Source organism: Rhineura floridana, chromosome 7 (genome assembly GCF_030035675.1).
Source record: "Rhineura floridana isolate rRhiFlo1 chromosome 7, rRhiFlo1.hap2, whole genome shotgun sequence".
NCBI classification, from domain to species: domain Eukaryota; kingdom Metazoa; phylum Chordata; class Lepidosauria; order Squamata; family Rhineuridae; genus Rhineura; species Rhineura floridana.
The window spans coordinates 66540570-66561802 of NC_084486.1; positions in this window are offsets into that span (position 1 = coordinate 66540570).

Sequence of the window (21233 nt, forward strand, 5' to 3'; positions counted from 1 at the left end):
TCAAGTCATCACTGGCCCGACGCATAGGGCAGGGCACACCCTCGACTTGGTTTTTGCTCCAGATGGAGGAAGGGGTGGTCTGGAGATAGGGGAGATGGGTGTCACCCCATTGTCCTGGTCAATCACTTCCTGGTGAAGTTTAGACTTATGGCTCCGATCCTTCCCTGCAGGGGTGGTGGACAGATTAAGATGGTCCGCCCCTGGAGCCTAATGGAATCCACTGGATTCCTGAATGCCCTAGGGGAGTTCCCAGTAGATAGAGCAGGTGATCCTGTTGAAGCCCTTGCCATACTGTGGAACAGCAAGGCACGTCGGGCTATTGACACGGTTGCCCCCGAGCGCCCTCTCCAGCATTGTGGAGCCCAGCTTGCACCTTGGTACACCAGTGAGCTAACGGCAATGAAACAGGCTGGAAGACAGCTAGAACGCAAGTGGTGAAAGACATGGTGTGAGCCTGATCGGGCACAAGTAAAACATCATAATAGTGCCTACTGTGTGGTGGTGAGGGTGGTGAAGAAGGCCCACTTCTCTGGCTCCATTGCATCCTCAAATAGCCGTCCAGCGGAGCTTTTCTCTATTGTCAGGGGTCTGTTGATACCCAGCTTGGACAGGGTCGTACTCCCTCTGAAACAGCAGGTCCAGGGCCTGGGGGTGCTCCTGGATCCATCTTTGTTGCTAGAGGCCCAGTGGCTAGGAGTGCCTTTTACCAGCTTCAGCTGGTAAGACAGCTGTGGCCATTTCTGGACCGGGATAGCCTGACCACTGTTGTCCACGCACTGGTAACCTCCAGGCTGGATTACTGTAATGTGCTCTATGTGGGGCTGCCCTTGAGGTTGGTCTGGAAGCTGCAGCTGGTGCAAAATGTGGCGGCAAGTCTGCTCACTGGGGCAGGGTATCGCCAACATGTCACCCCGCTACTGAAAGAATTGCACTGGCTGCCCATTTGCTACCGGGCCAAGTTCAAGGTTCTAGTTTTGGTGTACAAATTTTTTAATTAAAGCTGAGAATCCGGGCCACCTAAGGGGCTAGCCGGGCGCTGGGTGGCATGCATAGAATCCGGGTAAAACCCAGCTAACCAGGCAATATGGCAACCCTACCTATACAGCTCGCGACCAGGATACCTGAAAGACCGTTTTACCCCTTATATACCCAGTCGATCACTGCGCTCTGCAGGTGAAGGTCTCCTGCAGATACCATCTTATCAGGAGGTTCGTTCTGCACAATATAGGAAATTGACTTTTAGTGTGGCAGCACCTACCCTGTGGAATTCCTTCTCCTTTGAATATTAGGCAGGTGCCATCTCTGCTATCATTTCGGTGCCTTTTGAAGACTTTCCTCTTTCAACAAGCCTTTTAAGTTGAGACCTATCCTGGTCTGCATCTGTGTTAGAATTGCTCAATATGTTTTTTAATAATATTTTTAACCCTTTTTTTAAAGTTGTGTTTTTTTAAAAAAATGTTTTTAACCCTGTTTTGTTTTAATGTATTTTAAGATCTGGTTTCATGATGTTTTAAAGTGTTTTTAGCATTTTGTTTGCTGCCCTGGGTTCCTGCTGGGAGGAAGGGCGGGATACAAATTAAATAATAAATAAATCAATAAATAAAATTAATCAATGAACCAAGAACACAAATTCAAATGGAAAGCCACTGAAACACTGACTAGAGGTATGAAATGTTAGTGAAATTGAATAGAAACAGTAGAATGTAGGGGCACATTATATTCTTATGTAGGGGCACAATTCTTAGGGTTCTTACAAAACCACCAGTCTTTCTGAAAAACTTCTTAACAAAATCTCTCTTCCTGTACATTATGATATTTTGTTCTCTGTAACTTTGTTTTTTTTGTAAGAATTCTGCTACAGCAGGGTGTGGGTCATAAGCAGCAGTTCCTATGCCATTGTGAAATAAATTCATTTCCTCATTTTCTGTATAGGTGACAGTATTAGCTTGTGCATGTACAGCAACAGTTGACTGAGACTTAGGAATGGTTTCAGTAGATTCTGAACAGATCGGTTACTTCAGGCTGTTTGTTTGTTTGACTAATGAGTGATTATGTGAAAAGTGGCCCAGAAAATAAACTATTCCACATACACACATGTGTTGTTGCTTTTTGGTTAGGGTTTCTTTCTATGATATGGGAAGGGAATTCTGTACATGCCCAGCCAGGGTCAAAAATTTAAAGCTGCCTGAAGACCATGCCATCTGCCATGGACAACCTGTAGATTCATCTGATCCAATATATAGGCCTATGGCTATTTACTTGGGGAGTGGGGGAGCTCCATATACGCTTCGAGTGTCCAGAGGGTTTTTATTATTAGTGAATCAATTTGGTATTAAAATCACGTTACTCCAAGATTGAAATCCAGCACAAATTAAGCCCTTACATGTTCTGAGAAAAATGATATACTCTCTCTGTGTATATGTCCAGCTTCAACTGCAAAGCCTTGTACTTCTAAATAGATGTTGAGTGGAGGGGGAGGGGTGGGGCAAAGAGAAAACCTCCTTTGCAGAAAGGTAAAGCATTGCTGTTTTACTACAAAATGTTAAAATGAAATAACAAATATTTTCTTTTCAGTGATGTTAAAGTTCTGGCATTAACGGATTCAGTGTTTCTAGTTTTTAGCGTGCTATGCAGTTTTTTAAATACCTTCTTTAAGGTACTGCAAAACAAAAATAAAAATAATCTCCAGAAGTATTTCTGTAATACTAGCACAGTTGTGTTTTGAAGCAATTTTTCTGAGTTTTGAAATTAGAGTTTTAGAGATTATTATTATTGATTTGCTTTTCAATTCATGTATTTTCTGGTGGGTGGGCAGGATAGTAAGACCTTTGCTAGTAACTTGTGTAAATGCATGTGCAAGGCTGTATTCACCCCCTGTTGTTGTTGTTGTTTAGACTGAACCACTTTCACCTCAATTCAAATGTCAGAGCTTATACATGGTAGAGAGGATTCCACATGAAAGTCATATGAATGAAAAAATAAACCCAGTAACAATTTGTTTAAAAATTCCCTGATGTTGTTTAGAACTAAACTACTGCCCTACAATAAGCTACAACTAGAGATGCTTGAGGAAATTGATCTTTATAAAGTCCTATATGATCCCCACCTCTCAAGAATAATTTGTGGATATGAACTTAACTACCCAGCAAGATTTAACACCTTTTCAAATATTGTGATTTTCTATAGTTTATATGTATCAAAACATAGTTTTAAACACATATGCTGTGAGAAAATATTCAAATACTATTTTGAGGCAATTTTTAAAAAGTGCAGGTTAATGAAGAAACAGAATGGAATTATGGGTAAAAACATGCAAAGTGACACAGACTAGAAACAGACAGATTTGTACATCCCTGGCTAGAATATATACTATGGTTTTCCCATACCTGGTGCCCTTCAGATGGTTTGGACTACAACTTTCATTAGCCCTAGCCAGCACAACCAATGATCGGATGTAGTCCATCAACACTTGGATGGAGAACGCTGTAGTAGTCTACAAAATGGTCACTGCTGACAACAACCAATCCCCATTAAGAAACCTATACTGATCAGTATGTACCAGCAAACAGTCAATCAATTTATATGCAGAATTCACTTCAACTACTTTTATGAAGTATTTGGGACTCAATTCTATTTAAACTATTATTAAGTTCTTTAATACCCCAAATCCTTTAACAGAAACTCAGACTGTGTTCTACAGCTTCTACAGCTTTTCAGCCAAACATGTCATAAAAATAGCACACACCTTTTCTCAATTAACCATGGCAACGGTAATATTATAAGTGCTGCTTAATTAAACCTCATAGAACAGCATCCACCTATGAAATGATACATGATTATTTCCAATGATCAGTTGAAGTTCAGATTAATGCAAAGCTTAATTTCCCGTTGGAATAATTTTTATGATCACTGAGAAATTTCTTATACATAAACGCCTCACCCCCACTCTGAATATTAGTTCAAAATATGCAGCTCAGCTTCAACTTTTGAAAGTTAATCTTTGAATAAACTTGAGTACCACCTACTCTTGAGCTCACAGTGAATCAAATACAGATCTGTTGCTGAATGAATTAACACAGAATGAGAGACAGCACAAAAAAGCCAGTGGCATAGAATCAGACTATTGGTCCATTTAACTCAGAATTATCTATGTTGACAGACAACATGCTCTACCACTGAGCTATGGCCCTTCACTGAGTCCGGTAAAGTTAAATCTAACCTAAAATGAATTTTTCAAAAACAAATTCACTATCATAGATCATTTGTGTGAAATATGAATTACATTTTAAGATTAGAAGTTCCTGTTAATGTAAGTAGCTCAAGCCACATGTAGCAATTAACAAAACCCCCTTCCTTGTGGGTTGGTATCCAATTTTGTCTTAGAGGGGAGATTTCTTTCCCCATCCCATATATAGTGATATCCAGCTGGGCTCTTCTTGTGTTCTTAACATCTGGAAAACCTATCCAAGTGGTGTCATGGGATGTTAAAAAGCATGAGAGCCACACTAGAACCGGGAGGCACACCAAAGGCCCACCATCATGAAGTGGAACAATAGTCCCACATCATCATCTTCTGGACTCACCCTTCCAGAAAGGACCAGAGCCACCCCTAACATCATGCCTCCAAGCCCTACTCTAGCAAAACAGTCCAGAAGAATACCATGGTTAATGATACCAAAAGCTCCTGAGAGGTCCCCTGTCATCCCCCGCTGAAGGTGGACCAAGCGTGATGAAGGCAGCTTCAGTCCCATAACCAGGCAATGCAGCTTTTGCTATCACCACCACATTCTACTGTCAAATGGCCTTTTCCACTCAACATGTATTTAATACATAGAGTTCACTGCCATGATATGTGGTGTTGTGGTGGTGATAGCCACCAGCTTAGATTGTTTTAAAACAGGATTGGACAAAAGATGGAGAATAGATCCACACATGGTACCAAAGGTTCATATTCTGAGGCAATATGACCCTGAACACCAGTTTTAGGGTAGAAGAAATCATGCCCTACTTGTGGGCTTCCTACAGGCATCTTGATTCATTTATTCATTTATTGCATTTGTATACCGTCTCATAGCTGAAGCTCTCTGGGCAGTTTACAACAACTAAAAACATTAAAAACAAATATACAAATTTAAAAACACATTTTTAAAAAGCAATTTAAAACACATGCTAAAATGCCTGGGAGAAGAGGAAAGTCTTGACCTGGCACTGAAAAGATAACAGTGTTAGTGCCGGGTGCACCTCGTTTGAGAGATCATTCCATAATTTGGGGGCCACCACTGAGAAGGCCCTCTCCCTTGTTGCCAGACTCCCAGCTTCCCTCAGAGTAGGCACCCAGAGGAGGGCCTTGGATGTTGAGTGTAGTGTACGGATGGGTTCGTGTTGGGAGAGGCGTTCCATCAGGTATTGTGGTCCTAAGCCATGTAAGGCTTTATAGGTTAAAACCAGCACCTTGAATCAAGCTTGGAAACATAAAGGCAGCCAATGCAAGCAGGCCAGAATCGGTTTTATATGTTTGAACCATCTGGTCCCTGTTACCAATCTGGCCAATGCATTTTGCACAAGCTGCAGTTTCCGAACCATCTTCAAACGTAGCCCCACATAGAGCGCATTGCAGTAATCTAACTTGGGGTTTGGCAGAGCATGGACAACTGAAGCCAGGTTAGCTCTGTCCAGATAGTGGCATAGCTGTGCCACCAACCGAAATTGGTAGAATGCACTCTGTGCCACCAAGGCTACCTGTGCCTCAAGTGACAGAGATGGATCTAGGAGAACCCCCAAGCTACGAACCTGCTCCTTCAGGGGGAGTGCAACCCCATCCAGGACAGGTTGGACATCCACCATCTGGTCAGAAGAACCACCCACTAGCAGCATCACTGTGGGGAAAATGATTAGATAGTCATTTGGCCTGATCCAACAGGACTCTTCTTATTATCTTATGTAGCGTGGTAGTTTAAGGGCAGCTAAGTCATAATGTGCTACAGCTACACACAACAGATGGCAATCACAAATAGTCAGTGATTAAAGGGTAACATAAACATTAAACAGTACAAAATATTAGGATTATTGGCCTCCTCACTTCTTTGGCAGGGTATTAGCTGCTTAAGAGCAGAGTGTCCTGGGCTATGTGAAACCGGACTGCAAATTCTCCACGTGTTTAGGCTTACAGAAAAGATAGGAGCCTTTAAATGTTACTCCCTGCCATGCAGGTTCCTGTGAAGGATGTTTCAGTGGCAAACACAAGCTGTGACTAATGTGTAAATCAGTTCCCATCCCTTGGGTAATCTCAGAAGTAGGGCAATAGTACCTAGGAAAAGGGAATATATTTATCCAGTGAAAGGGAAGGGGAGAAGGATTTATTTTTTCAGAATCCTTGGACTACACCAGCTGCGTCTTGCTGAACAGCAGGTTGACATTAGCATGGTAGACACTAATTTTCCCACTGTGTTTCTTAGTAGGTTTTGAGTATTTCTGGATAATTCATTTCCTCTTCCCTACAGTGACAGTCAGAAACTCAGTTCTGTTACAATGGACAACAGTTAGCAGATTCCAACATTGTTTTTTTTTAAGTGTAGTCTCTTGTCCCAACAACACTCTTTGTCCATTTCCACAGGAACAGAATTCTCTTAGCTTCTGGGTCTGTACATTGCTGTGCCTAGAGACCAAATAGGGAAAAGAGACATATACATTCAGATTGTCCTCAGTGACAGTGTGGCAGACTAACAGTATAGATTTAGTTACATTAAGAGTGACTTATGAATAAATCGGTGGAGTGTCAAATTAATTCTCTGTGGGAGGTGAAATCCCAGCACTAAGATTATTCCATTTCATAACACCAAGTTGCTACTCAGTCCAGTCTTTCTTCCTTCATAGTATCAGTGGATATCCTGGCACATTTCTCTTGACTATGCAAAAAGCAATAAAAAGACTAATTTGTGCATATAAAGGGGTAATTTGTAAACATCTGATTGGAGATTCAGCTCAATATTCTACTACTTGTAATTACTAAATTGACTTTTAGGCTTCTGAGTCAATAAGCATGTCTTTTTAAAGGTATTTATTGCAACTTATTAGAATTAGAATAATAAGTTCTTTCCTCTTTTTTTATCATTAATTTTTATTCAAATTTTCAAAGACAAAAAACAAAACAAAACACAAATAATTAAACAATAAAATAAAATGTTGACTTCCGATTTGTCGCAGATCAGTTATAGGTCTACAATATATAACAATCCTGTCTCTTAAATTATATTATAAAATCACTTTCCTCCAGTAGTTATCTTAATTAATCATCAAATCTCATAAACATTACTTTATTCTTTCCACAAAAAGTCAAAGAGAGGTTTCAATTCTTTGAGAAATATATCTATCAATTTTTCTCCAAATAAGCATGTTGATTAATCCATCTCATCAAATCTGTTAAGTCCAGTAATTTCAGTATCCATTCTTCCATTATCAGTATCCCATAATAATCTTGCTGTCATAGCCATAGTCCATTATCAGTATCCCATAATAATCTTGCTGTCATAGCCATAGTCATATAATAAGAGTCTGATGGGAATTTCCTTTATCACAAATATTTCCTTGCCATCAATTCTGAATATGTTGCTGAAATATTGTTGTAAAGTCATATCTCTGTTCTTCTTTTTTACAAAATGCACTGGCTCATCTCTTGAGAGTTCTTCCATTGTCAAACATCTGCAGCCAATTCCATAGATTTCTTCTATGTCAAGCTCCATCACATCATTCCAGTCCCGAAAATTATCCAAGACATTGATAACTTTATCTCTAATATCTTCATGAATTTCTTCAGAGACAACGCTGAATTCCAAACAGCAAACTCTGTTTCTAATATCCATAAACTCCAGATCTTTTTCCAATTCCACATCTGCTCTAATCTCCAGAGCCTGCATCTTCCCCTTAATTTTTCCCTTCTCATCTCTGATCTCATCAATCTCCTTGTGATGTTCCTATATATTAGTGTATATATGGTAAGTGCTGGTTGTTTAGAGTATACATGGTAAGTAGTGAAAGAGGAGGGGGAGTGAATGGGCAATAGAATGCTTGATGATTGGCTGAATGTTTAAAATGGCTGACAGTATAAATGAAAGGATGACAGGTAAATCTGGGGGAATGTGAGGTGGTGATTTGTGGAATCTGGGGGGAGAAGAGAAAGAGTGGATTGCTTGGTGGGGTTTAGGGAGTTGTTTACCAGGAGGGAGGTGGAGTTCGGATTAGTATTGAGTAAAACCATATGCTTATGTGCCTTAAGAAGAAATCTTGTTAATCTTGTTAGCTTTGTTATCTGTAATAAATACTTAATTTGGTTTACCAAAGGCCTGATCCTTGGCTGGGGTTTCACAGACCAGAAGGGAGGGTAAGGTAATGACCAAGGCTGAAGGGGAACTGTAACAAATGGTGGCAGCGGTGAAGAGAATAACAATACCAGTATTCAGAGTCTCTGGGAATACTAGTATTAGGACGTGACTGGTGGTTGCCTAGCAGGGGGAACTGTTGAGATCTGTGCTAGAGCGGATAGGTAAACCATGAGTGCGGTCCGGACTGGTGGAGTCCCTGGTGGTGCCTAGTGACAGGCAGTAGCCACGCGCAGGTAGGAACCTGACAGGGAGAGCCAGGGAAGGACGCATCACATGTGGTGGCGGTGGGATACGAACAACAGAGAATCCAGATACAGTGGTGTGGCAAACAGAAATAACAAAACAAGATTACTTGTGAGAGTGACTGGCAAAGAGTGTGTGGCAAAGAGTGAGTGAACTCAAACACCATGGCTGAATACATAAAAATGAAAAGAGAGGAGCTGGTGGAGAAGTGCATAACATTTAATTTACCTCACGAGGGTAAAGGGGTAGATGAATTGAGGGTAGCACTTATAGGATTTGCAACTGCCCAGCAAAAACAACCTGTCAGAGAAGAGACCCCAGAAGGATATTTAAGCAATCCCGCTTATATAGAGTACTTGAGAGAGAAGTTGAGGATGGAAGGTGCAGAGAAGGAAAAACAGAGAGAGTTGGAAGCTGAGAGATTGAGGATGGAGGCTGAGGAAAAAGACAAGCAGAGAGAGTTGGAAGCTGAGAGATTGAGGATGGAGGCTGAGGAAAAAGATAAACAGCAGGAGTTGGAAGCTGAGAGATTGAGGATGGAAGGTGCAGAGAAGGAAAAACAGAGGGAGTTGGAAATTGAGAGAATGAGATTGGGGTTTGAGGAGAGGGAGAAGCAACGAGCATTGGATGCTGAATTACAAGTAGAAAAGTTAAAATTTGATAGAGAGAAATTTCACTCTGAGGAGACAAGGAAACAGAGAGATGGAGCAAAAATAAAAATTACTCCAAAGGACTTTGCTGTCTATGAGCCTGGTCAAGATCCTCAAATTTACCTCAGCACCTTTGAAAAAGCAGCTCAGTTGTGGGGGCTACCTGAAGATAAATACATGCAGTATTTATCAAACCTGATTAAAGGGGAATTGGCTGAGGTATACCAATATTTCCCCTCAGACAAGCCCGTCACCTATGCTGAATTCAAAGAAGCAGTGTTTAAAAGATTCAGACTGGGGCCTGATTGTTTTAGAAAGCTTTTCAGAAATTGCCAGATACAGACAGGGAGGTCTTTTGTGGAACTGGGAGCAAAGTTGATGGATATATTTGGAAAGTGGATGAGTAGTGCCAAAGCTCAGTCAGTGGAAGAGGTGAAAAGCCTCATGATACTGGATCAATTATACCATCAGTTACCACCAGAAATAAGGCTCCTGGTCAAAGACCGTTCCCCTACATCTGTGCAGGAGGCCGCAGAGATGGCGGAACATTTCGCCTCCAATAGAACTGGCTGGGTGGGGAAAACATCAAGAGAGTTTAAACCCAGACCATATAGTGCTGGCAGAAGGGATGTGGTACCACAGCGAGTGAGTCCTCCAGTAAAATCTGAAGGGCACAGGACACCCCAGAGTGGATCTGTGTACCCTAAAAGTGAGGAGAAATTATGCTACAAATGTGGTAGACCAGGGCACCTACGTTTTCAATGTGAGGTTGCCAACCCCAGTAGTAATCCTGCTCAGACAAGGGCAGTGAAAACAGAGCCCAAGGCTTTAGAAACAGCGAAAAAGGTTCAGTTTTGCCAGATAAACTGGACAGAAGTAACAGACCTTGATTCAAGTCTGAGAGAGGAAGTGAGTGTACAAGGGGCAAATTATTGGGCATTGCTTGACACTGGTGCCGCTCAGACGTTACTGAGGCCAGATTTAATAAAATCTGAAGAAATATTACCTCAGGAAACAGTGACTATCCAAGGAGTGAGGGGTCAACCAGAAAGTTTGCCTGTGGCCCTAGTGGAAATGACTTGGAGAGGCCGAGAGGGCCGATATAAAGTAGGCATTAATGCCCAGCAACAAGAACCAGTAATACTGGGAAGGGATGTAATGGGCGCCCAAGGAAAGATCTATGTAGTGACCAGACAGCAAATTGGCAGAGAAAAAGAAGCCATATTAAGGGGGGCTGAAACAAACAGGGTGGAATCTGTTAACCAGCCTCAGGTCACCATAGCAACCACTAGCAGGCCTGCTGAAGAAGACAAACTGTATCAAGTGGTCTCTGGGGAAGAAGCAGAGCAATTCAGGGAAGAGCTGCATAAAGATATCAGTTTGAAGCAGGTAAAGGAACAAGCCCTGACCCAACAGATTCCTTTCACTGACAAACTGAGGAATCAAGTTGTGTGTGAGAATGGGATTTTATATAGACTGTGGATGCCTGCTGAAAGAAAGGATGAATGTGAACCAGTGAAGCAATTGATAGTACCTAGCAAATACAGAACCAGATTGCTAGAGGTAGCCCACGATGTCCCATGTGCTGGACATCTGGGAATAAAAAAGACCAAGAGGAGATTGGCTGCACATTATTATTGGCCAAATATCTCCAAGGATGTAAAACAACATTGTCTATCTTGTGGAATATGCCAAAAGGTGGGAAAGAGTGGAGTAAAGACCAAGGCACCCTTAAAGCCCCTTCCTATAATTGGACAACCCTTTTATAGAGTGGGAATAGATTTGGTGGGCCCTTTCTCCAAACCCACAAGGCATGGCAAGAAATATCTAGTGGTGGTGGTGGATTTTGCCACCAGGTACCCAGACGCAGAAGCACTGAGATCTGTAGAAGCCCCTGTAGTGGCAGAGGCTTTATTAAAAATCTTTATGAGGCTGGGTTTCCCTCATGAAGTGCTGACAGATCAAGGCAGTGTATTCATGGGAGAAGTGATGCAATGTATGTGGAAATGTTGTGGTCTAAAACATCTAAAGACCACTACTTACCATCCCGCCACTAATGGGCTAACTGAGAGATTCAATGGAGTTTTGAAGGGCATGATAAGAAGCTACGTTCAAGATCACCCACAAGACTGGGATGAACGTTTGGGATGCTTCTTATTTGCATACAGAGAAGTCCCTCAGGAGTCAACAGGCTTCTCACCCTTTGAACTAATGTTTACTAGAAAAGTGAGGGGACCTTTGGAACTGCTAAAAAATTCATGGGAAGGAACTCTGGGAGAGTACAAAACTTCTGTAGTAGATTTTGTATTGGAATTCCGCAATAAATTAACATCAATGATGGAAGTAGTGAAAGAGAATTTGAGTCATGCACAGGAGAAGCAAAGTTACTGGTATGACAGAACAGCCAGAGAACGTGTGTATGATGTGGGAGATATGGTTATGGCGTTCATACCCAGGAAACATGACAAATTACAGGCTAACTGGGAAGGACCATATACCATCAGAGAAAGGCTTGACACAGTGACATATGCAATCACCACAGACCAATTAAACAAAAGCAAAGTGGTTCATGTAAATATGTTGAAGCCTTACCATACCAGGGATGCACAGGTGTTGCAAGTTACCTTATTCCCTGAGGGAAGTGGGCCTGAACTTCCAGATTTGGTACAGGAAAGCAAAGACAAAGGAGGGGTAGATCAAGTGGAATGGCCAGAGGAGGTAGAGGAGGAAGTAAAAGAAGAGATTCTGAGAGTTTTGAAAACCTATAGGAATCTCTTTAGCAACAAACCTGGCCGAACCAGTATAGTTATACATTCCATTGATACTGGAGATCATGCCCCAATCAGATCTGTTCCGTACCGTGCGAATGGGAAAGTTTTGAATGAGATCAAAAAGGAGGTGGAAGAGATGCTGGAATTAGGAGTGATCAGGGAATCCATCAGTCCCTGGGCCTCAAGTATTGTCCTGGTTCCGAAAAAAGATGGAACGACAAGGTTTTGCATTGATTATCGGCTAATCAATAAAATTACTGTCCCAGATGCGTATCCTATGCCTAGGGTAGACGCTATGTTAGAGTTATTGGGGGCAGCAACCATTATCTCTACACTAGATCTCTGTAAAGGATTTTGGCAAATGGAACTAGACGAGCAATCCAGAGCCAAAACTGCCTTCAGTACACCAGATGGGTTATATGAGTTTGTGACCTTACCCATGGGACTAAGGAACTCACCAAGTTCATTTCAGAGGCTAATCAATACTGTGTTGCGAGGCATGTCAGATTTCGCAGTGGCCTATATCGATGACGTGGCCATTTTTAGCAAGTCGGTGCCTGAGCATGTCCAACACCTGACAACAGTATTGGAGGTCTTAAGAAAAGCAGGCCTCACAATAAAAGCTAAGAAATGCCAGTTTGGACTAAAGGAAGTAATCTATTTAGGACATAAGGTGGGGAGTGGGAAAATCACCCCCTTATGGAGCAAGGTGGAGGCAATACAAGCGTGGCCGATCCTCTTAACCAAAAAACAAGTAAGGGCATTTCTGGGTGTGGCTGGATTTTATAGGAAGTTTGTGAGAAATTTTGGGGAAATAGCAACCCCCTTGCATGAATTGACCAAGAAGAAGTGTTCTGAGCGTGTGGTATGGACGGATGAATGTCAGAAGGCTTTTGATCTGCTGAAGCAAGCCTTGTGCCAAGGACCCATATTAATAGCACCAGACTATGAGCAACCATTCATCGTGGCTACAGATGCGTCGGACCTCGCGCTGGGAGTTGTCTTGCTACAGGAGAGAGAAGGCACCAGACATCCAGTGGCGTATCTGAGTCAGAAGCTGACGCCGAGGGAGAAAAACTATTCGTCGGTCCAGAAGGAGTGTCTAGCGGTCGTGTGGGGACTGAACAAGTTGCGCCCATACGTGTGGGGACGAAGATTCACAGTGACTACGGATCATCGGGCCTTGTTATGGTTGCAGACTATGAAAAACCATAACACTATGCTGCAGAGGTGGTCCTGGGCCCTACAGGACTATCAAGTGGACTTCCAGTTCATCAAAGGCAAGGACAATGTACTGGCCGATGGACTTTCCAGGCAAGTGGCTGGGACTGCAGTGACGTGACCAGACAGAGTAACAAAGAAAGACATTTTCCCCATAGAGACTTTTATTTGTTAACGCGACGTATAAATCCTGGAACAGGAATAATACTCTGCCGTTGTTTAAGGGGGGGGAAATGTGATGTTCCTATATATTAGTGTATATATGGTAAGTGCTGGTTGTTTAGAGTATACATGGTAAGTAGTGAAAGAGGAGGGGGAGTGAATGGGCAATAGAATGCTTGATGATTGGCTGAATGTTTAAAATGGCTGACAGTATAAATGAAAGGATGACAGGTAAATCTGGGGGAATGTGAGGTGGTGATTTGTGGAATCTGGGGGGAGAAGAGAAAGAGTGGATTGCTTGGTGGGGTTTAGAGAGTTGTTTACCAGGAGGGAGGTGGAGTTCGGATTAGTATTGAGTAAAACCATATGCTTATGTGCCTTAAGAAGAAATCTTGTTAATCTTGTTAGTTTTGTTATCTGTAATAAATACTTAATTTGGTTTACCAAAGGCCTGATCCTTGGCTGGGGTTTCACAGACCAGAAGGGAGGGTAAGGTAATGACCAAGGCTGAAGGGGAACTGTAACAAATGGTGGCAGCGGTGAAGAGAATAACAATACCAGTATTCAGAGTCTCTGGGAATACTAGTATTAGGACGTGACTGGTGGTTGCCTAGCAGGGGGAACTGTTGAGATCTGTGCTAGAGCGGATAGGTAAACCATGAGTGCGGTCCGGACTGGTGGAGTCCCTGGTGGTGCCTAGTGACAGGCAGTAGCCACGCTCAGGTAGGAACCTGACAGGGAGAGCCAAGGAAGGACGCATCACACTCCTCTCTCATAAGATCCCCTATTTCTTTAAGCTCCTGCGTCATTTTGCCAAATTCAACCTTCATCTCCTGTCTACCCTGTCTCAGGGTTTGTTTCGTTATCTCAATCTCATCCATTATTTTCTGAAACATACTTACTTCCAGAATCTCAGCCACTTTCTTGATTGCCATTCTTAAAACCACGAAAACAAAAAAAACAAAAAAAACCCACTTCTTATTTCAGCAACAATTGGGTTAATATTCCAGGCTTGATGACATCACAGTGTAGACAGTACAGCCTGCCTTATCTCTTATATGTTCAGGAATACAAAACAAATTTAGTTCCCAGCATCAAAACAGTTAGTGGCGTCGTGAACAAGCAGATTCGTCAAAATGAAATAGACCAAAAAGAAAATAGTCCCGGACATATAATATTCCAAAGTTCATAAATCAAATTTATTTATTTTCCTCCTCGGAATAGAAATCCCTCTTCCGTTTGTATCTTTAGAATGCACTTCCAGGCCAGCTTTTTGCAATAAAAACAAAGATAAGTTTTTTCAATTTCTTTCTTCCTTAATTTCGTGAATAAAAGAGAAGAGTTATAACTCACCCAGAAATTCTTTATAGCTGATTCATTGACAAATCTCTTTTTGCTGCAACAATTTAAACCAAGTGAAAAAAAAATAGAAAGAAGGATGCTTGCCTGTTAAAGTCCGTTTTTCTTTGAAGAAAAGATAAACGTGTCGCTTAATCAGTTAGAGCTTGTTGGAAGTCCGTCCGGCATTGCTGGCTGAACCTTCTCTCATAAATTAATGAAATCCAGTCCTCCCAACAAAAACAGGCTTTTGTGGTTAATCTCTACGTTTCTCCCTGCCCGGGAGAAAATCTTTACCAGTCAAAAAGAACGTTCTGACTGATTTTAAAACTGAAAAAGCTTCTTCTGAGACGAGAGCTCGTCTCAAAAAGCAGGCACAAGCGAAGTCACCCTTCCCGGAAGTCAATAATAAGTTCTTTCCTCAAGAAAGAGCTTCTTTTCTACAATTTTGATTTTCTGTGTTTGGTATCACAACTTACATCAACATACTGAGCATTTCTAGATCCATTAGAAACTTGATATGTGAGGACTGCTTCAAATGTTTATGGGCTGAGATGAAACATATTCCTCCTAAGACTGTATGTCAGATTCTACAATAAGAGATAATGAAGAGAGACGACACTTGTTTTAAAATATTCCTTCAACATCTCTCAAAATACGAACATAGAAAGATGACTAAAAGGTGACTAGCATGAAACCCCTGGAGCTATCTACATGCAACTTGGTAGATTTAATTCCATATGTAGCAGTTACCATGTCTCCAAATTTCATGTCTCTAGGTCTAACACCAAGAAAGTTATGGCCAGGGCCGGTTCCAAGGGGCAACCAGGTGGGGCACTGGCCCGAGGGCCCCTGAGGCTACAGGAGCCCCTGGAGGGCCCTCTGCTCCCCTTCCGTGATTCGCGGCAGGATCGCTGCCATGGATCGCAGAGTGAGAGCTTTGGGGCTCCGCCATTCCCTTCCTTAACTTACCTTGTTCTGCGGTTGCGCATGCAGTGGTGCCCTTAAGAAAGATGGCAGCTGAGGTTTTCCTAAGGGGCTGAAGCCTATGCCGCCATCTTGGCTGATGGCATGCATGCGTGCTGTGAGCTCGCATCCCTGCCATGAACCAAGATGGCGGCAGAGGCTTTAGCTCCTTAGGAAAACCTCAGCCGCCATCTTTCTTAAGGGCACCGCTGCATGCGCAACCACAGAACAAGGTAAGTTAAGGAAGGGAATGGTGGAGTCCCGAAGCTCTCGCCATGCATGAGTCGCGGAAGGGGAGCGCTGGGGCCTGCTTTTGCCCAAGGGCTCCAGCGTGTCTGGGGCTGGCCCTGGGCATGCACACACGTGTATGTGTGCGTGCGCACATGTGTGCCAGGGCCCAGGGCAAGCTGGTGCCCAAGGACCCCGGCATGTCTGGGGCCAGCCCTGGTTATGGCTGTTTTGGTTTTGCAGTGCAAGTCAATGGGATTTCTGTAGATTTGTAATATCCAGACTGTGATCTGGATTTGGATCAGAGGGGCTGAATCTGTCCAGAGCAGACTGGGTCTGGTCTTTATTTACAAATTAGAGCCACAAATCTGATCAGGGGTGCATACACAGTATATATATATATATATGTATATGTGCGTATATATGTGTGTGTGTGTGTTTGTGTATATACATATGTATATATGTGTATATATATGTATGTGTGTGTGTATACACACACACAGACAGACAGACAGACAGACAGACAGACAGACAGACAGACAGACAGACAGACAGACAGATAGATAGATAGATAGATAGATAGATAGATAGATAGATAGATAGATAGATAGATAGATAGATAGATAGATAGATAGATAGATAGATAGATAGTTTTGAAAGCAACAAACAGCATTCAAGCTTGCTCTGGATCCCTATAAGGATTCCGTTAATCACCTAAAAATATATGAACATAATTGTGATTAACAAAACAGAGGTTTTTATTTTACTAGCAAAACATTTCAGCATCCGCCTTCATCAGCTGCTAACATACAACGCTGTTACCAAGGTGGCAGTTATAGAGCTTTGAGGATGCGATGCTCAGAGGGGCTTCACTTGCAGAAGCTAAGTAGTGATGGTACTGGCCTCCAGGTTCAGGCCATGTTGTGCCAATGTGTCCACAGAGTATATCCAAAAGTTCTCCTTTTTAGTCAATGCTGCTGGATCTGTTGGCATCTCTATCGCTGTTATAGAAAAGTCCAACAGGCTGTGACCCTCAATGTTAAAATGTTTTGCAACTGGTTGCTCCACTTTTTTTGTTAAGATTGCCGATCTGTGGTTCTTGAAGCACGTGCGTAGGTCAGTTGTGGTTTTTCCTACGTATTGGATATGACATCCTGGTCTTTTGCATTCGATGACATAAATCATATTGCATAACCTGCAGGAGATGTTCTGTTTGATGTAATATGCCTGTCTTAGTGCTTGTAAAAGTAGCTGTCTCCCTGAGGTACACACAGGTGATACAGCGTTTGGAGTGACAAGGATGAGACCCTGGATTGGTGACAGGTGGCTTAAGCACAGCTCTCACTAACAGTTTGCGCAAATTAGGAGGCTGGCAAAATGCTACAACAGGAGGCCTTCTGATGGCTCTAGCAAGATGTTCAGAGTTTGCCAGCAATGGGTAGCTCTCCCTGATTGCTTGGTGATAGTTGTCTATCAGTCTATCTGTCTATCTAATGAGCCAAATTTCCTGTATCCTGCATAAACTTGATCAGCTTCCTCAAAAGTAGCTGCATATCTCAAAATGAAAACCATTATCTCTACCCAATGACATGGGATGAAAGGAAACAATATGTAGTTTCTAAGATAGTTCAGGGGCAGCTGCTTAATTTAGACCAAAGTTCTCTATTGCTATCCACAGAGCCATCGTCCAAAGGAAATTAAAAAAATTAACAAAGAAGTACAGGATACATGATAGAAAAACCATTCATTTCATTCTGAACCAAAAAAGAGCCATCTGTTGAATAGGATTCATAATCTGTTTAATGGCCACAGAAGTGCTACATAATAAGTTAAGATGGGTCGCTAGTAAAAATATTGCTTCTAATGACAAATGCACAGTCACAAGCCAGCAACGGTCCATATGGTCCCCAAAATACTTAAGCATACTTGTTGAAAGTTGAGGTACCTTTCCATATTGTCAAGCTAAACTTTCAGAAGGCTAGTATGTCGCAGCAAAACCAACAAAAAGTCTTCTGACACCTTAAAGACTAACTAATGTATAATGGCTAGGGATGTTGGAGGAATAAATTGAAAATGTTCTATGAGACAGATTTCCTTCTATCTGCCCATTCACGGCACAGACTCTTACTGTGAATTTCACCTTAGTTCTCTACATCAAAAAAAAAATTTTAGGTCACACATTAGATGCAAATAAATATGTAAATTTCTTTGCAGTATATGTTGTTTACATTGATGAATAATGAATTTAAAGGGACTTACGTCTGAGCAGACATGGTTAGAATTGCAGACACAGATGGCTTTGTCTTCAAAGTGCCGCAAGACTCTTTGTTAGGATAAGAAGTTTCATATACTCTGTGTCAGCATATTGTGCCAAAGTAGCACCTCATCAAGGAATTTATTTATCATGGTAATTCAAGGGGGGGGGGGAATCTGTCAAAAATATTTCAGCAAGGAGCATCAGCTATGTCTACTTAAATCAATCTGGCTTCACTTTACCTTAGATGATGTCAGTATTATATTAGAGATGAGTCAAAATGGGGGGCTGAGGTTTTTTGTCTTTGTAAAGCATTCCCGTCAGAGCTTTAGAGGATCTTAATGACTGTGAAAATGGTTCATAATGAAGACGGAACATATTAGTCACCTGCCAAGGCAACCGGACCAAAGGTCCCTGCCTTGACATGTTGCACTGGTAGGCAATTAAGTCCCAGCACAGCATGGCAAGACAGACGCCCCAATCTAACTAAGGTGACTGGTGTGTGTGGAATCAGGCCTCTGTGTGCCAATGATTCACTGGATCAGGAAGTATGCCTTACAACACAGAATTCTGATGGGGAAAGGAAAGTGCAATGTGTTGTTAATTTTAGATTTGAAGGTTAACTGAAGAAACAGAGCCTGGTATGTTCTGTCAAATTTAATACATAAGCTAAACATATGTCAGAAGCACAGAAATTATGAACTATGTTTGTGTCCAAAAGAAACATTCCTAATATAAAAGAGATATGGCTAGAGTGGGATATGGAAGGCATAAAACTAACTGGCCCAAAAAGCTGCAGAAACAAACAAAAATAGTAAGTGGCATGATTGAAATTTCCTGCTCTGTAAGGAAAGGGAAATTAGTGGTTATCACTAAAATGTGCAAGATTTGTGCCCCAGTTCATCAACAATAGAACAAGAGAAAGGCAATTTGGCACCTAATTCAGGAAAGCGTTTTTTTAATAGATGTTGGAAAGCACTTAAGAACTGTAGTATTAGGCAAATGAACAGGTTGACTGGGAAATCTGAAGTATCATATTCATCAGAGGTAGCTATGAAGACTTTCTAAAAGAATGTGTAGAAATTACTTAGAATAGTGAAGTCTCTCTAGAAGGAACCAAACCAGATGATCTGTAATACCTCTTTTAACTCTTTAGGGTTTGTTCTTTAGTCTCATTGATTTGAAGGGGAAAGGTAAACACAATGGGATTTAAGTGCTTTACTCTGGCTAGATTATGCCATGTGTTTGTAAAAGGTAGGCAGAGTGGTTTCAGCTTCTGGCACCTGAAGTAGAAATAACCTATCCTGGTTTTGTAATGCATTCTTTTGTCTTGGATGACTAAACTTGGAAGCTTCTCTTATTTGTTGCACAACACAGATGCTATTATTATTATTATTATCATTATCATCATCATCATTATTATCATTATCATTATCATTATCATTATCAAAATTTATATCCTGACTTTCCTCCCAGTAGGAGCCCAGGACAGCAAACCAAAACTACTAAAAAAAAATCATAAAAACAGACATTAAAATATATTAAAAGAAAACATCTTTAAAAACATATTAAAACAAAACATTTTTTTAAAAAAAGCTTAAAAAATATATTTAAAAGCAATTATCCTTGTACAGTGCAAGTCTACTCAGAAGTGTGTTCAGTGATATTTCCATGCTGTCCTGTGTTAATCACAATCAATGCTGTTTCTGTTCTTCAGCTTTCACTAAAACCTATGTTATTCTTCTCGCGATCCACTATGGTTGAAACTAATGTAATTAATTATATAATTAATTTCAATGCATTTCAACGGAAGGAAAAAATTAAAACTGCAGAAGATAATGTAATTATTTATCTAATGCTTGAAGTCTAAAAAGAATTTGATAGCAAATACTGCTCATATTCACTTGGGTCATTTCTGTTCCTGAGCTCACATAAAAATGAAAATTGCAGCAATTTCCACTCCTGTTTCTGCTAGAATTCCTTCATATCCCTGCTTACAATGCAAACTTATGCATATTTACTCAGAAATAAATCCCATTGAGTTCAGTTGGGCTTTCTCCAAAGAATGTGTACATTGGATTGTAGCCTTGATCTGCCAATTTGACCAACCTTTTATATCCACTTGTTAAAATCTAAAGCCATAGTGTTAATTGAAACAGTAATATGGGTTCAATTTCAACTAGGGAGAATTTAGCATAACTTGAAATAATATTATTCCAATGTCTAAGAACAGAAGTGAACAAAAATTACTTATTACTTAGCTCTTGATGTCTTTCAGAAAGGTCAAATTTATTAGTAGTTAACTGGAAGAATGAACCATAGACATCAAGTTGAATGCTGAATTGTTTTACTCTTCTAAATTTTAAGAGAAAATGAACCAAGAATCCACTTTGTCAGTCTTATTAAATTACCGCAAGGCTTCCTGTGTCAGGTAATTCAGCCCATCATTGAGGCAATGTTAAATGTCTTCTATAACCTGTCATGACACAGAGTTTCCAAAAGATTCTACCTCAGAAACGCCCTAACATAGCAATGTGAGTGCTGACTGCGTATGTGGGAAAATTCTAAAAATGTCCATCAACGATATGCAGATCAGGCCCTGCAGCTATTTCTTTCAGAAGTCAGAGTTGGCATCAAAAGTGAGCATGGTTGGCCACCTGCTGAGGGCCCAGACCCCAGAAGAGGGCCTACTGACAAGACCTGCTGCAATGAGGAGCGAGACTAACTGAGGGAAGGGGGCCTATGGAGGGTATCTTGTCCATAGGCGCTTTAAAATGCTGTTAAAAGCCATCAAATTGGTGTTCCATGTTTCTCTATAGGCAGTACTGAAGAACTGGTTTGAATATCAGGATTTGCCCTCCAGCCAAAAGGAAAATATATATTCCCAGCCTGGGGTTTGTGCTGGTCAGTGTTGTCCTGTTTGGAACTCTCATGCGAGACCCTCAATATGCTCAGTTTTTGTCCATAACCTTAGTACTGGGTTTCAGGAAAGGGAGAGAGTTCCTACCCATAATTTCCTCCA